At 46.6% G+C, this 17,333-nt stretch overlaps 1 protein-coding gene across 2 annotated transcripts in view; it reads left to right on the forward strand.

Moving 5' to 3' along the window:
* The first annotated feature begins 1,673 nt into the window (after positions 1–1,673).
* sema6cb (semaphorin 6Cb) overlaps positions 1,674–17,333 on the forward strand; it is a 131,345-nt gene continuing 115,685 nt past the window's right edge. For both annotated transcript variants that reach the window (XM_079275277.1, XM_079275278.1), the window contains exon 1: positions 1,674–1,844. The gene's annotated coding sequence lies outside the window, so the exon portion shown is untranslated. The remainder of the gene's footprint in view (positions 1,845–17,333) is intronic.

A 17,333-nucleotide genomic window follows, 5' to 3' on the forward strand; every position in this document is an offset into this window, starting at 1 on the left:
GTGGTTTAGGTTATACAACAGTTTACCTCAGACAGACTGCTCGATGCTGCTCTGGGTCACTGAGATCCTTTGTGTTGTTTACTCGTCACATCCCCGGTATGTAGAACTATTCTTTTATTGCACTAATAACATCAACCCAGCGGTCCCTTCCCTATCAGACCATCTTTGTGAGTATCCTCTGCTCAATATATATCAAGCCTCTTCACTGCCACAACCCGTACTGGCAGAGTATTGTGGTGAACTGAGGGTACAGCCAACGATTTGAAGGAATCCACGCAAACCACGGCCCTCCGAGCCCTCGTCCTGCCTCTCCCCTTGAAAGAGCCCAAACGTCCTGCAGTGAGTCTGGTGTTGAGTCAGAGCCGACCAAAAAGCGCACGGCCATTTCTTTCCCTGTGGCTTGAGGCCAAAGAGGAATGCAATGAACAAGCATGACCTGAAGGGAGGCCATCTCATTTATCTGACTGCCAAACTGGCGAACAGTATATGTATCATAACCAGTGCAGATAATTGCTGCAGGAGCCACTTGAACGCTTCTTTTTTCCCTGTAGCACAGCAGCATTTTGAAAAGAAAGACTGGCTGAAATGGAAATGCAGTAGATGAAGCTATGAATGAGTCCATGGCCATCTATTAGATTATCATCAAACGCAGATGCAGAGTCGGACCAAAAGCCGGAGCGCTGGCATCACCACACAGGTGTTTTATTAGTGTTTCTGGGAACAACACAACATCGCTGATTCAGTGTTGTCGGTACACGTCGTCCTCGCTTTTCAAAATTGTACTCGGCTGTTATTTCTTCCTGTAGAACGTTCAGAGTACACACAGTTTGCATTTGCAAGTGCCTCTTCGATCATGTGACTTCCTGTGAGAACATGATTCATATGAAAGAAACTGTTCATGTGTGTATTTGCTAAATATAGTTATTTGTACAGTATGTGTTGTTGGATGATGGATGGATGGATGATGGAATAGATGGATGGATGGATGATGGATAAATGGATAGACAGACAGACTAAAATATATAATATAAACACAAGTTAAAATACTATACATATACATAGTATATAGTCCATATTTAATCATGAAAATAAATGTCCTAAAGTAATATACTTCATACCAAAGTGTAGACTCTACAACACAGAACTTCAATAGCATTTAAATAGTACTTGAATAAACTACATGAACAGTACATGAACATGCTGTTCATGTACTGAACTGAGACGTGTAAAAAAATGTATTTGTATAAGAATAAATAGATACACTTAACATACTAACAAGCTGAAATACAATATCAGTTACAATATAATAACATTTTAAATGGCTTCTCCCATGAAGTCCAAACTATGTGTGTGTGTTTAAAACCCCCGTCCTGCGCTCTGATTGGCTGGTTTGGGGTTACAGGGGCCCGAATGTTCAGGCAATAAAACATCTGGGAGAAAAGTGAGCCCGAGCTGGGGCGGGGCTACACGCACGCACGCACACGCACACGCACGCACACACACAAGAAGGTCGAACGGCTAACCAATTGGAGACGACATGATCCTAACATCGCTCTGTGATTGGATGCAACGCCTGTCAGACTGGAGAGAAGGGGGCGTGGCCTCGGCGGCTGCCGGAGTGTTGTGATTCCAGTCTGGCTCCGGTCTCGTCGCAGGAGTGTAGAGGCGGGTGTCGCTCCGCTGCTGTGGCGCTCTGGGATTACTAACCGAAGAAAGCTGACAAACTAACGACTCTGCCTTCGTTAACCGACACGTCACCGCTTCGGTGTCCGCCTGAGAGACACGGACGGTTATTTCTGTATTGTTTTGTTGCTCCACACTGGACCTGCGAAGGAAACAATAAGGTAAGAAGTGGCTCGCGCGCTGGTTGACTCTCTTCAGCGATGCTGCTGCGCTGACTTTGCTCATTGTCTGTTGCTCCACATTGCGACATTATTACCATCTACATTAAGTTTAAATCATGCAAAAAAACATTTCCGACACGTGTTATGAGCTTAAACTCCCCTTAAGCTGAATTCTTGTGTCCGGAGAAGCTGCTCGCTTTTCTCTTTTTTTCCCCCTCGGCGGTGTTTCTGATGTCACTGATTTATTATTATTTTTTGCAAGCTATTAGACATTTTGTAAAAAAAAAATTCAGCGCAATGCAAATGTGCACATTGTCTACGTGCGTTGTGTAAATGCCTCATTGTGGGCTTCCTAAACCTGCAACAATCATGTTGTCGCCCTCCGTTGACTGTTGCTGCAAACACTCCTCGGCAACTTATCACCAATTAGCGACTGATAACACGTCTCTCCGAGCGGCGTCTTGCAGAAGATTTCATTCGCACACTCAACGTTTTGATTTTTCTTCCCCTAAACTGGAACAATTTGTTTCCTCCTAGACATTTGTATTTGTGCAAAGAAAAGCGGCACACACGATGGCGGGATTGTACTGAGAGCGTTAAAACAAACCCACTGCTCGATGACATGGAAGCTGCAGCCGCTCGCTCTGCCGAATCATTCTCACTGGCAGTTGCGTCTTAGAGCCAAACTCAAAAAGGGGAGAAAAAACCCACCGATGAGCTCATTGTTCGAACAGGTTTCTGATTTTTGCACGCGAGAGTTTTCAGCAGCAGGCAGTGTTGGACTTCAGTAATGTCTACTATGCACAAAGAGACTAGAAACAGGGAGGCTGCTGCTGCTTTATTTGGGTTGAAATGAGATGCTCAGAGCCATCCTTTCTCGCTCCCCCCCCCCCCTATCTCTCTCCCCCCCCCCCCTATCTCTCCCCCCCCCCCTGCACTAGCAGGACTGTGATTTGTCTCAGCCTGTTGTGCATTAGTCCTCTGGTAGCCCTCAGTGGGTGTACGGTTTCAGTCGAGAGCTAAGAACATTTCAACAATAAATAAATCTCTGCCGTGCACAACTGCACCGCCACTTTTTCAATCTGTCTGTTGCAACTGTGGACTCCAAAAGACATCCCGGTCCTGTTCTGTTGCTCTGATCCATCCCTAAAGTTAAACAGGCATTTAAAGGGGCAACATTATGTCTTGCCCCCCCCCCCCCCCCACACTCATCTCAGCTGCTGCAGTGATGCCACAGGATGTGGAGGCCCGCCGATGGCTCGCGGTTTCCCAACCCGCGGTTGTACGGTGACTTGGCAGCAGCCGGTGCTGCTCAGAGGACGTTGCAAATGTGGTTTCGGGTAGGGCTGGGCGATATGGCCTAAAAAAAAAATCTCCGATTTTTTTACAAAAAATCCGATTCACGATTTAAATCGATTTTTTTCCCCCAAAATTTTTTGCAGATGACAGAAGCTGTTGAAAACAATTTTTTCTTTTATTTTGTGATGATTTTCCCAAGTAGGTTGATAAAAATAAAGTGCAAACAAAACCTGAACATTGTAGAAAGGTGCCTGTAGTATACAAAAAGTATTTGGTCACTCTTTTGTTTGCCTGAATCATTTAAATATAAAATTAAATTAAACATAACATTAAATGGCATTAAATAGTAGCCTTCCATTGTAAACAACTGTGCAAATGTAACTTTTTACAGTAAGCTTTTCTAACTGAATACACTGATACAAACACAGCATGAAATAAAATGTATATGACCCTTTAACATTCACATTTTCAAAAGTGCAACATCTGATCTAACATCAACATAACATATTTTGCACAGTAAATAAGTGCATGTAAACAAAATCAAGTGCATTCACAACATAACCAACAGTATTAAACAGTAGTGCATGTTTTTTCTAAATATTTTTTGCCAGGAAGACAAGCCTGTCTACTACCTCTGGCTTCAGGCATGCACGGTGGCATGTAACAATGCCCCCCCCCACACACTGAAAAGCCTCTCAGAGGGGGCACTTGTAGCTGGCACAGAGAGGTATTTCTTTGCTAAAGTACTTAGCCTTGGAAAGTTAAGTTGGTGACGCTTCCACCAGTCAAGTGGATCGGTGTCTGGGTCAACCTGCTGGACCACAGGTCAGTTGTTGCGGAGTAGAATGACATCCCCTCCAGCTCCGCAGAGATCCTTTGGCGTGTACTATTGTACAGCCGAGGCAAGGCAACGTCAGAAAAATGTTTACGGCTTGGTAGCACGTACCTGGGGTCCAAAGCTTTGAGACGGTGAATAAACCCCGGCTTTTCCACGGTGTATATGGGCACCATATCTTTTGCGATATACATCGCGACTGCATCCGTGATGGCTTTCCACCGGGCACTCTTCTTCTCATGCGGAGTACAGTTGGTGAATGTCTCCAAAATGCTGGGTTGTTGTTGTGAGGTGGCGGCGGCGGCGGCCAGCAGTGAAGCTGCTGGCCGCCATTGTTTTAGTTTGTAAACAATGCGCGCGCACTCTACTACGGGAAAAAGGGGTGGGGGCGATTTTCTCGATTTTCAATAAAACACATCGCCTTAAAGCACACATTCGAATTAATCGATTAAATCGATTTATCGCCCAGCCCTAGTTTCGGGTTTATTTTCTTTGACATGTCACCGGTCTGCAGCTGAGGAGAGGTGTTGCTCCAGGTCTGATGCGTACCAGCATGTCTGTCTGCACTCCTACCTGTTCTATATATAGTGCAGACAAATCTATACTCCGCTGTTGCTTGTGTCTCCCACGCTCACAAACAATAACTTCCTCTTTGTTTTTTAACTCACCACGAGTCCCATTCTGCTGACGGGTGAGTTACAGCAGCAGATGTGAGAGACGGCAGCGCTTCCGTCTCCTCGTCACCTCTGAATGTCGCTCTGCTCGTCGGCCAGCTCTCGTTCTCGGGCCAGCTCAGTTAGCGCGCTTAATGGGGCGTTTAGCCCGGTGTGTAATTTTATTTCCTATTTCCATTTTAGTTGTGAAACGACAAGAGGGAGGGGGGGGGGGGGCCCAGCGTGTGCAGATGGCATCTTCCTTAATGGCCCTCAGGGTAATGATGGTTGAAATAGGCTCCTAACCAGGGGCCGAGGACCGCGGCCCCTGGGGGAACGTTCTGCGGGCCTATTTCCATTTTCATCATCAAGATAAAGTGGTCAATATCTGAACACGTCCACGTGTAACACACACACACACACACACACGGTTAGTCTGCAGCTCGGGTTGTCGGAAGAGAGAAAAAGCAAACGGTTTCAGAGACACGTTACATTAAACCCTCGGGAGGAGTGGAAGTCGCTCACGCTCACCCCCCCCACACACACACCTCGAGCTCAGTGGAACGTCAGCGCGTCGGATGATATTTCTTTGACGTCTGTTGTTGTCGCACCTCAACAACCAACGATCCGTCTGAAACGTCTCAAAGACGGGACGCTGCTTCGGGAGGCAACAGTTAATGCCCCGCTCCTCATTTGGGACTTTGTTTTTGGCTCTGCACCTGATGAGCGAGGCCCTGGCCCGTGGCACCTCATATTTCATTCTGATAATGGCAGGTTACCCGTGGCAACTGGGCAGCCAATGCGAGCCCTGTTTCTTGAGGCGGGTTATGAGAACTGGAGCTCCAAGGCTGCCCCCACCACCACCAATGTTGTCTCGGACAGCTCGTGTCCAGTGGAGGGTGCGGGACCCCCGGGGAGTGAGTTATTACCTGTCAGCCGCGCAGCACAGGCCGGTCCGGGTTATCTGCCCGAGACCGCCGGGCCCTTGGGCTCCAGGGTTCCGGGGCCCCCGTTTGGCCATGGCTGGTAAGAAATCACATCAACATGTTGCATCAAGCGTTACAAATGCTCAGGTTAAGAGTCGCGGGCGGAGCTGAGCGGAGCGTGGCTGAAGTGGGTCCTCCATCACTGTCCCGACTGGACCCGGATTCTTTCTTTGTTCAGCGTTTTCAGCCACCGAGCGGAAATTACTTCTTTACTGAGCTTGGAGGAAAAGTTTCCCCTCATGTTTAAGCTGATTCAATCAGTGCACAGGTGTGTGTGTGTGTGTGTGTGTGTATATATGTATAAACTTTATTAACAGATTGCCCGTGGCACAAACTTAATGTATCGGCCAATTTAGTTCCATCTGTTTCCCCTTGTACGGCTGCAGCGTTGTGGAAGTGGAGGCTGAACACAGTGGATGTTTTTCACCGCTGACCACCTTCTCTCCTCCTGGTCCAGAGTCAGCAGCTATTAGAGCTGAATCCCCGGCGGACTTGCAGCTCCTCTGGATTGAAAAGCAGGCGTGCAGCGGCGGACCTCCTGCGGTCCCGGTGTGGTTAGCGCAGGCCTGGAAATTACAGCCAGGCCGACGAGTGCGTACATTCTGGGAGTTCAGTGAAGGGCTAGAGGGGGGAGGAGAAGAAGAAAAAACATGGCAGCAGGCGGAAAACCGCAAACTGGACGAGGGACGGGCCTCGGCTCGTCCGTCCAGACTGGCTGTCTTCCTGTGGTTTTCGTCGAGCCTGCTCCTTCAGAACCGTGAACCCCCTTGTCAAACACGGACTCGGGGCTCCGCTCGCCAAACCCGCCGCGACCACAAGCGGAGCAACAGGAACGCTGGAGGAGCGTCTGGTTACGCTTCATGGAGAACAGCAATTAAAGTGTGTGTGTGTGTCAGCAAATTGCCTCGTATTTTATGAAAAAATGTTTTTTGCCAAAAAGAGTCTTTGTTGAGAATTACAACCTCAAATGTCTGTTTTCAGACTCGTATCCTCCTTTTGTTTCATTTAAACTCACAATGCTTCCTGTGTTTTGTTTGTAGTTTTTTTTTTTATTTGATTCCTGCAGCCAGAATCACAACACGTAGATTGTTGGTGTCTCCCTCTTTTGCTCTTTCCGAGATGAAGCAGAGGGCTTGTTCCCTGTACAGCAGATCTCTCTGTGGTTTTGTGGAGCAGGATGAGCGTGCTACCCACAGGGCAGCTTGGAAGGGAGCATGCACTACAGAAAGCATCTCTTTTGAAAGGCAAAAAACAAACGAATGACTCATCCAAAAAAAGAAAAGGAATCCTTGTCATTTTTCATGCATATTTCATGCGAAGCTAATGCGGCTACGTATGTGCACGGATTTTCACCGTTTTAAAGGATTATTAGCTGATGACAAAGCGCCGAGATCCTCCATTCAGCCGCGTCACCCACGATCCCCCAGAATCCTGTTTGTGTTCAAAACCGCAACGCTCGGTTGATGATAGGAAGATTAAGATAATACAGACATCGCAACACGCCGCCGTGGAGAGTACAGAAGCTGTAATTCCCTGTAAATCCACTTCGATTCTCTTCGCCGCTTCGTGTTAATAAGAGGAAGCGACTGAACTTAAGGGAACAAGCGTCTCAGTAAACAGCCAATAGCCGTACATACCGGCTATCGATTGACCAACTCTTAGTTGGGCGGGCTCGGGGTCGGCGAAAGTGCACCGGCTCGTTGCTCCAAACGATGATTAAAAACCCCATTGGCTCCTGGTGGAGTGGACCACTGTGACGTAAACACCCGGGGTACAAGAACCCGTCATCCTGCAGCGCTCTTATTATTTCTACGACCTCATTTCTGGCCAAAGAACTTTGAAGGAGATTGATGAGATGACAGATATAACTCCTGTCGCTGGCAGGAAGCAAGATTGCTGATTATTAATGAATATCAACAACTATATCACCGTCGTATGCCAATTCGGTAGACATCGCCCAACCACATGCCCGCCTCCACTTCAGCCCGTCCGTCTCCATCTTCATTGCCAGGCGCTTGTTGCCGTGGGTTCTTCTGTGCTTCATTTCTCAGAGATTGGCTCTCAAACAAGCAGCGTGGGCGGCAACCATAACGTCCTTCTTCCTTGTATTTCATTTCAATTGGTGAAGTTTTCGTTTGCCGTTAGTGGAGTTGTTTTCTCTGCCTGCTCAGCCACGGAGGCTATCGCAGCCTGTACTAACAGCCCAGTTACTCTCCGCTTTCCTGCAACAAACGGGCTGTTGTTGCTGCAGGAAATGCAACCATCCATCTTTGTGCCAGAGGTTGTTTCTCCCTGGGAGGACCGCCCAGGGCCTCGCTCAGCCTCGCTCCGGTTTGGTGCCGCACTCCTAAAGAGAACGTTTGGTGCTGCAGACATTCTGGTGTTTTCAGCACGAGGAGTTGTAACTGACGCACCCCGCCTTCAAATCGGAGCACGTCTCATCCCCCAATCGTTTTTAATTTGTCCTCCCATGACATGTTTGGCTGCAGATGACGAGCAAAAGCAACACCTCCTGCTTTTAGTGGCAGCGATTTGAAATCCCGCAACTTGATGGAATTGAAAGCGAACAAGGTGGATTGAGACAAAGACACAAGTTGGCTTCGTCCGAGTTGGCCGACGGCGTCTGAGAATCTGCTTCCGGCACACGTCTGTTTTGGTGCGATTCAGTATTTTTGAGACCAGCTACTTTAAACGTTTGAACACGAGCGGGTGGGACAAAGTTCTCTCTGCCAGGTTTGGTTTCGGAGTCAGCTGCTCGCACTTTGTGCACTTTTAAGATAAGAAAAGTTTCTTCATGTCGTTTTAATGCAGGTGCTCTCGTGAGGGCTGTGAGTGTGAATGAGGATGATTCAGGACCAGACTAGACTACAGCTGATCAGGATTATCTTCATTAGAGAGGTGGATACGGCTGATTCTGTTTCATTTCATTTCTCCGTCTATGCAAATGTCAAAAGTGATGATCAATGTTGATGACAATGTCTCCTTTGGATCGACTAGTCTCCAGCTTTAGGAAGTGGGTTTAGACATTTAACGACATTTTTATAAACGGAGCAAATAGTGGATGAATGAATGATGAAATGAATGATTAGTTGCAGCCCTGGTTTGACTTGTACAGTTTATAGTGGAGATATAAAAAACAAACGAGGTTTGGCAATGGCTCTAATTGTTCATTTGACCTGACGTTTGAGGACTCTGCTGTTTCTGATTGGTGTTCTGTGTCCCAGCAGAGGGACATATTTTAGGACTGAAGTCCTGGAAAGAAGAAGTGTTGTCTCTTGTAAAAGTAGTCCCTGAGACTGCAGACTGCAGAACAGAGGGTGATGCAAGGCATTGTGGGTTAACAGTTCTTGGCAGAGTGAGACTGAGGGATTGAATATCTGTTATATATATATAATGTGTGTATATATATCTATATATCCTGACAATCCAATGCACAGCAATTGTCTGGCTTGTCACATCTTGGCTAAAGAAATTAGGCTGACTTTATGTGTGTGTGTGCGCGTGTGTGTGTGTGTGTGTGTGTGTGTGTTGGGTCTGCTGCTGCTGCTAGTTACTATAGAAGTAATTCTGAGGTGTGATCGTGTCTCATTGTTGCTTATTGGAGTTTTTGGAAAATGAGAATTGTTATGGTCCTGAAACATGAAATGAAGCAGGAAATTAAAAAGCTAAGTCGAGCCTCTTCTTCTGTCCTCTTCCCTCCGTAATGCTCCGTCACATCACACTCCCTGCTCTGCACGTGCTCAGGAGGTGACAGGTATTCACAGATTTCATTTATTCGAGTGTTCCGAGTGGTTTTTTTTGCAGCTACTTATCTCCGGTCTTTACAAACCGAGATGGGCTCTCGTCTCCGGAGGGTCACGTGACATCAGATCAGCGATGGACGCTCCTCTCTCTCCCTCAGCGACCCGGCTGCATCTCATTTCCAAAACTCTAAAAATAGCAGAGCCGTTTGACCTTGCTCCTTGAAAAAAAGATGACAAAGTCCTGCACCGCCGACTCGTTGAAGAGACTCCAAGTTAAACTCCACCAGCTCTGGTTTTAATGTGAAACGTTCATTGATGGTTTAGGAAAACTCAGATTGGATTCCCTACTCTCCTCCTTCTCCCTCGGGATCCAATTCCTTATGCACCCTGAGCTCTGCAGATAGGATTTTTCACCAAACACTCTGCATATACCCCCCCCCCCCCCCCGTGCTTAAATTTAGAATATGCAGCGCTTTTTATTTTTAAGATTTAACTCTGAATACGTGTGCTTTTTGAAGTGTTTCACCTGTGTGTGTGTGTGTGTGTGTGTGTGTGTGTGTGTGGGTGGATTTCGGCTGTTTCTTAATCTACACTTCAGCTCACACGCTATTATTTGTGTATGTTTCGGCGGCTGCCATATGTGCGGTGGAGATTTGGCTCGGACGCGGTGTGAGATAAGTGCTCGCCCACACGTACAGCTCGGCCATTTTCCTCCAGTTCTCAGAACGCCGGGCTCGGTTCCATCCAATGGAGGCTATTTTTAAACCGCCCTTTTTGGGGGGGGGGGGCTACAGCTAGTGTCATAGGAATCCAAAACTGGGCAGCGGTCCAGGGTGAGTTAAACACACCTCCCCCTCCCCCGCACAGTGCCCTGGACTAGTGTGTGTGTGTGTGTGTGTGTGAGAGAGAGCGAGAGAGAGGCATGATTGTGGTCAGGAGAAATATGATTAATTCTTCATGAGTCGGGTTCAGCATTGATAAGTAAAGAAGTCTCAATCTGATGTTTTCATAAACGATAAAAAATGTAACATGTACAAACTGCAGAACTTGAAATTCATGATTATTTTAATTAGATACATTTTTCAGTGAGTCTGTTTCAAAACCAGTGCGGATAATACTCCAAAGGCCAAAGTCTCGTTTTTGTCAACCGAAATGTAAAATATTGAATCTATTATGGTGAAAAGCATAAAATTGTCACATTTGAGAAGTTATTCTATTTGACTGATCTATCAATGTACTCATTTAAAACCACTCGAGGGCTTAACAAGACATTCAAACTCTTGTCATGCATTTGCTGTTTAAAAATGAATCTGACCTTTTTGCTCATGTTGAGTGTTGATAGTTGTTGTTGTGAATCATTAATAAACCGATGGAAGGGAAACATTGTGTGAGTTACCTGCAGATACCTGTGCATGCACGAGTGTATGGGCCGTCTTCATGTTGAGATCTGTGTGCTTCCACACTGATCCTCCAAACGTGTGTGTGTGTGTGTCTGCGTGTGTGTGTGCGCGTGTGCTCAGGTCTGGAAAACATGCACGTTCATTACTTTACTCCGAGGCTGTAGACTTATTTCCACCAAAAGAGACAGAGAGACAAACACAACAAAACACCTCCCACTCAGCCTCCCGAGCTACCTCCCCCGGCTGTTTGATCCCCCTTCATTGCCGCCACCATCTCAAGTTGGTCAAGTTTTGGGACGCTGCAGCGCGCGTCATGTGACGAGGAACTACCAATCAGAGCTGTCGGATATATTTTCTTTCCTCTGTAAAATAACGGAGTTAATGGAGGAGAAGTTAATCATTCTAGTGTAGAACTAGTAGCAGCTTTACTGTCCGCCCCATGGAATATTTGTACTTGCTTCACCTTCGACCTTAACGGATGTCAAAACATCCATGAAGGCAGCTCTGAATATATAGTATTAAACTATGACCTCGATGCTAAAACATGTCATTTAATTAATACATCAAAAAACATGATACGCATTGTGAAGGTAAACAGAACGTTTGCATTGCATTAGATTGTACTGGTGTACATAATTAGGTATATGTTGTCATAATAAAATAGTGTTTCATATTGACCATATTTCCAGTTATTAGCAACAGAATAAAAGGTAAGCAGAGATTCGCTCGCTGTCTCTCGCAGCCGTCACCATGAAGTGTTAAACCACCTGTACATTAAAATCAATAAATGATCGCTCTGATGCGAAAATGAAATGCGTCGGTAAAGAAAGAGAGACCGACGTGTGCACGGGAGACACGGGTCAGTTACTGCGACCAGGTGGTCCATTCAGCGGGAAGATCTTTTTAATTGGGCGATGTTCTTTTAATTAAGCAGCCAGCAGAACGTCTGTGTCCGTTCGTCGCCCCTGCTTTTGCTCGGGCGGAGCTGGGTGAATACACCCTCCTTTGTCTCCCCGCGGTTCCAGAGGTCCCCGCTTCCCATTATAGTTCCTCATTCACTGAAATGTATTTTTTTTCTTCTTCTTCTCCTCTTTTAGATTAGCATGATAATACCCCATGGGGGAGGGGGGGAGGGGGGGCTCGTCGTATCCACCGTGTGCAAGGTTATTATCGTGCTGAATGCACCATCAGTTAAACTAACAGCCTGAATTCCGACATTTATCTCCGATATCGTACAGCGACTGTCGATTGCATGGGGCGCACAATGGCGAATTATGGGTTATGTCTTGCTCCTTGGAGTCGGGATCTTTCCCCTGAGTAATTACGCTATGCTAATCCTGCCCCCGCATGCACTTCCCATGACAGAAATAAGACTTCCCAACTGTTGGGGATGTCACAAGAGCTGGGTGTGAGTGAAATAAGGGCGAATAAATGTCTTTGTTTTGCGTACCAGCGGCACCAACGAAAACTCCTCCGTGCAGCTCTGGGTGGGTGAGGGCGGGGAAGGCTTAGCTGGAGCTCGTAGCAGTGTCTCCAGAGACTGGGTCGGATGCGGGTCGGGCCCACCTTGAACTCCTCAGCTGGATTTATCGTGTCGAAGGTGGACGGGGTCGGGTCGCCCTCCAACACGAGGACTTTGTTGGCGTCGGACAGACACCGGCAGCACAGACAAATCCCTGTCACGCTCTCTGAGGAGAAACCCGGGGTCACGGGTCACGTGTCCCGCCCCGTCCATGTGGCATGACCTGAATGCTGATTGATTTTCTAGAGTGGGCGTCACAGGAGGGGGGGGGGGGGGGTGCTTAAGTCACTTACCCCTACACCATGTGGCGATGTGGAGAGAGGGAATGCGATCCAACGGAAGGGGAGCGACGCTCCGGAGTCACAACAGGCTCGACTCCTCCGCTCTGACGGTGAACCTCAGAGGGTGTGTGTGTTTTCACTTTCCCTGAAACAACACACCGGACCGCATGTTTTCCCTTTTCACAGACAGCTGAGTGGAGAAAAGGGCAGGCGTGGGGTCTGCTTACCAGATGATCACTGGGTCGCTGCTGCGTTCGGTTCAAGACCGAAGAGCCCCGACCTCCTCTGCTCGATTTATTAGCAGGTTGTTCAATAAAGCAATGCACAACCACGGTAGCCATCGATATAAATCATCCAATTAGCTCAGGTCAAAGTGTTTCACAGGTCACTTCCAGGGTCTAGTTTGTGTAGTTTTGGCCATCGTTTAGAACGTTGTAGTGTCTGTGGTAGCGTTGCTCTAACCAAGTTACCAAGTCAACTAAGAAAAACTCAAGCAGTCACCATACAGGTCATTCAGGTTTTATTAGAGGAAACAAAGGGCAGACAAAAGGCCAAACTGTCATCTCTAAATCCATCACAGGTAGCAGACGTACTTCGTGGCTCAGTGTTGACCTGGAAGATTTTTCGTGTGCTCTCACTCTCATTTACCTCCAAATAAAGTGGTTTAGATCAACTGTTCAGCAGTTACTGATTACTAGATGTGATTAAACATGTTCACATCTGAATATGACAAGTAAAAACAATCAAACATATAAAACACGACATGCATTTCTTACCCTTGAGAGTAAAATGTATTGCCATTTATTCCCCCCCCCCCCCATAAAACTCTCTGCAGCACTGAACTTAAAGTTAAACTTAATGGTCTTCTTTCAGAGTAATTGTTTCACTTCAAGCCAGTCCGCCACTAAATCATAAGAGATGGTGTTTTCTCAATAGTGTTCAGAGGTTTGACTTTTGTCTTTTGTCAGAACTGTCGGCATGTCGTGATATTTGAGGGCACGCACACGGGTCTAATTTTGACGAGGACAACCGTAATTATGAATAAGAAGTTTGCATTCTTCCCGTATCTGCGATGGCACGATGCCATTTAAATGTCTCCTGTCTCCTCGAGTAAAATGGAAAAAGGTCGCAAATAAGACTGAAACAGGGAGCTCGTCTCCACCCGCCACCCTGAATTGTCCCTCTCGGGGTGGCGTTGGTATTTGAATCCGACTAGTTTCTGCTCGAAGAAGCACTAAACCTTAGAGGCGCCGTCGTGTCCTTTCGCTACATCCCCGAATAAAGACATTTAGAAGTCAGATATTAAATGTTGCTCGGATCCAGACTGACTTGCTATCTATAAAATAAAATAGCTGAAATTGTATGTGCTTGGGTTGATGAAGTTGATGATCTTGGCCTTCCAGCTTTAAAAGCTTACCGTACGTTTCGGACTATAGAGCGCACCGCTCTATAAAAAAATAATAATTTGTACAAGGATAAGCCGCACCAGTATATAAGCCGCAGGTGTCCCCGTTGAACAGCAAGATGCTTTTAACAGTACTAAAGTTGTCTTCTTCTCTGAACATCATAACATGTCGCTAGCTTCTAAGCTAATTTTAACATTACGGCCAATGGGGAAATGCTAACCGCGATTAGCATTCGCGAATATAATATATATTCGTACATCTTTTCATGCAGATATACTTACAGACTAAGGTCTCTCAAGGCTACCAAATGGAAGAAGTAAAATGAAGCAGCGTGTCTTCTCATTAGAATCTAAAAGCCTTGAGAGACCTGAGTCTGTCTTAGCGAGTCGGACATCTACCTACCGGTTCATGATGTGGTGTGTTCAAGGACCCAAATGCAGACTCAGGACAGCAGTCTTATTGCAAACCAAGATGATTTATTTCTCTCACTCAAAAACACGCACACAAAAACACGCAGGATCGCTATTGATCGCTATCGCCTTCGTCCTCCTGTGCACTAAAACCATTGAAGCCCTCTTGTCGGAATTAAACAGCCTCAGAATTGCTTCGTTCGTGCTTGCGGTCCGTGTTTCGTCTGCACCCTGTGTCACTTTGCTCCCGAGGCAAATCCGTCCCTGAGCTTGCCTGTCCTCCTCGTTGCGCTGTCGTCTTCATCTCGTAGTAGTCCAGCCTTTCGGAACCCGTTGGTGAAGGTGGATTCTTTCACACTGCTCCACGCTGTTAGGATCCACTGGCAGACTTGAGAAAAAGCTGATCTTCTCATGCAGCGTGTCTACGTTGCTCATAGCTCTGAATAGCATTTACGGCTAACTGGCTTGGCCAGTTGCTGCCAGCACAACAGCTATTCAGAGCTATGAGCAACAACAGTTATTGCCTCATTGCTTTTCGTTTGGTAGCCGTGAGAGACCTTAGTCTGTAATGCAAGTATGTCTGCATGAAAAGATGTACAAAGATATATTATATATTCGCTAATGCTAATCACGGTTAGCATTTCCCCATTGGCGGTAATGTTAAAATTAGCTTAGAAGCTAGCGAGTCGGACATGTACGGACATGTCAAGACGAACGGTATCAAGGAAGAAGTTTTCTTCTGAGTGGCTGACCGGTATAACGTGATGGTCTTCAGCTTCAGATAATCTCAAGAATCTCCCATCGCTGATCCTCAGACCAGATCGGGCTCCCTGGAGTGCTTTGCTTTGGGATAATGAGCGACTAAATCCTCCCGCAGTGGGCTCAGTTGATTAATCATCAACTGCTGCCAGGGTCGTATGGGTGGGGGGGGTTTGAGTCTTGCTGTGCAAACCCCACCCAGCTGGTACTTTTAGTATCTTGAAATAAACTGTTATTAGTAACGGGAGCTGCTTCCCAGCATTCCTCTGAACACATGCTGCGTATTCCTGCGTGGTTAATGGCTTACATAACCAGAGAGTCTCCTATCCCCACTGTCTTGTGTCCTCTTACCGGATCCACAGAGGAGTCACTCCACAAGTGCGAGGTTTGAGCATTCGATGCATCCTTAAACGATTCTTCAGCGTGAGAGTGAAACTGTTGAAATTGAAATAAGTCTGAACCCGAGCTGGACCGGACTCTTTAGGTTTGGTTCATGACAGATTAAGCAAACGCTATAAAATGTAAACGTTTCAACCGCCCCCTGTTTTGTGCCCTCTACCTGCTAATAGCAAGCGGATGATGATGATGATGGTGGTGCTGGAAGACATGTTGGCACGATTCTAGCAGATGGCCAGCTGATCTACGTCACTGAAAAACCTCCTTGTTTCTGCTGTAAAGCAGAAACGCACTCCGCTAAATTCATCCAGATGCATTTAGGGGCAATTTGTAGTCTGGGAACTTTCAGTGCCTCGGAGATAGCCTGGGAATTTGTTTTCCACGAGTTCTTATCTACCTTTCTGATGTGGTCAGAGCCGATCTGTTAGAGACCCTCGTCGATCAACGTTTCACTATGGAAACGAGAGGAATAATATTGACCACATGCCCAATGGTATCACACTAACCAATGATCGGATAGCCGGGCGCTCCACCCAGAGCTTGCTATCCTTTTTTGTCAAAACAAAGGGAACTCGAGAGCACGGAGGAGAAAAATAAGCTGGCTTTGCCTCAACCTTAACTGAACCGTCATCGGCATGTGGCTGCCAGCTGGTGTGCGTTCTAATCCAGAAGATGCTGCCTCTGCAAGTCTTCCCGGGGCTCCGCTACTTGAAATGTGCCGGGCTCCAGGTCAACACTTCCATCATCGCCGTTTGTTAGAATTAGTCTTTGTGCAGGTCAGGATCCAACCAGGTCACTCGTTTCATAGCGTCTCCAGAAGGCTTCATAGACTATTAAAGCCAACTCTCTTCAGTGGGAGTTCTGGATAAGCAAGCTGCACAGGAAGTTGCTAACTCCAAAAGATTTTCCAGAACAATGGCCAGGTTAATGAATCTGTGAAATTACAGTCCAAATCTGATTATGATGTCTTTCACAATTTTGAATTTGGCACGTAAACTCCTCCTGATTACGCACAAGATTGAATCTCTGATTGCTTTTTTTTTATGCTTGATGTTGAATTGAAAACTAATCAGCAGCGACTGTATGGAGCAGGAGATGGAAGTGCATTCGCTATATATTCAGCAGACGAGCTTCTTCTTAAGCAGAGACAATTGCTTATCAAATCCAGTGAGGTTGTCACTTATTCAGAAATGAAAGAATTGTGTTTTTGTTGTTCTTGTTGTAATATTACATCAAGCTTAGTTTAGGTGAAGACATCTTCCCTCTGAGCAGACTGTGAGCTGAGACGCCATCATCGGATTTGAGCTCTCGGATTTGTCGGAAGATTTTGTTCAGTTATTCGCGAACGCAACCTGTTGTCGTGCAAACATCACGAAGCGCGTCTCTTCCCCCGAGTTCAAAGCTACATTTTCACGTCACATTCTGGTTTTCCTGATGAAAGTGTCTGATGTATCCAGTGTTTGTATTCGTAGTTTGGACTTTTAGAGTTCAGAATAATATGACAGAATGCTGAATTTGATTTGGTTCATTTAAACATTTGATAGAACCGGTTCTGGAAGTTGTTTTTTCACATAAAAGCCAGTCTGAAAAAATGTGTTTTAAGAAGAGATTTCAAAGCCTCGTCTCCTCAGGCAGGTCGTCCCAAAGCCGAGGGGTCCTGATGGCAAAAGCACGGCCACCTTTAGTTGTGAGCCTCGACTTTGGAACAGCCAGAAGGGCCCCACCTGAGGACCTGAGGCTGAGAGCTGGCTCATAGGGGGTCTACATCTCTTCTATATATTTCAGGGCCGAACCCAGAC

Source organism: Melanostigma gelatinosum (assembly GCF_949748355.1).
Source record: "Melanostigma gelatinosum genome assembly, chromosome: 9".
Lineage (NCBI taxonomy): Eukaryota > Metazoa > Chordata > Actinopteri > Perciformes > Zoarcidae > Melanostigma > Melanostigma gelatinosum.